Here is a 706-nt window from a genome sequence, read left to right on the forward strand (position 1 = left end):
TCTAGTGGAAAATCAATTCTCGAGCCGGTGTTAGTATGGCCGCTCGTGGATTCAGGCATATCCCATCGAAGAGTTATGGGGGCAAGTGTGTTGCCGCCTTGATCACCTTCGTCGAACGAGATGCTCGGCTTGTCGGGGCTGGAAAGGGAAATTACACCGCCACATGTGAAGAGGTGTGACTGATTTGAAAGAGCAAATTTGAGGCTTTCCAGGAGCTCACAATCAGTAGAGTCAGACTCCCCGGAGGTGGTCGAGATTCGGTCGCTTGAACTCGATGACATGATGGCCGAAGCTTAGCACAAATGAGTCATCAGCTCCCGTTGTGGATGGTATGTGAAGTAGATGGCAACCACGCTTCCTTATATACAATCTTTCAGATGTGGCAACGCAATACAGCATTCATATCAGTCATCAAGTCGTCGAGTTTAGACCAGTCCCGTGTCTCAGGCAACAGTGCCTCGGTGTACCAACACTCACGCAGAGAGTCAATCTCGACCAACCATCATTGCCACGGCTGACAAGGCATCATGTATGTCAAAGCCCGTGCCTCTGACGGCTTCAGGCATTCACGGCCGACAGTGACATGATTCAATTGTTTTCACAGGGCTGTTTCACAAATGGCCCAAGCATCGTGAGTCATATGAGTACCATCTCAGCAGTATGGGCTATTCACGACTTTATTCATGTTCTGCCTTTGCTCCGGTGA

The sequence above is a fragment of the Metarhizium robertsii genome (genome assembly GCF_000187425.2).
Source record: "Metarhizium robertsii ARSEF 23 chromosome Unknown MAA_Scf_62, whole genome shotgun sequence".
Taxonomy (NCBI): domain Eukaryota; kingdom Fungi; phylum Ascomycota; class Sordariomycetes; order Hypocreales; family Clavicipitaceae; genus Metarhizium; species Metarhizium robertsii.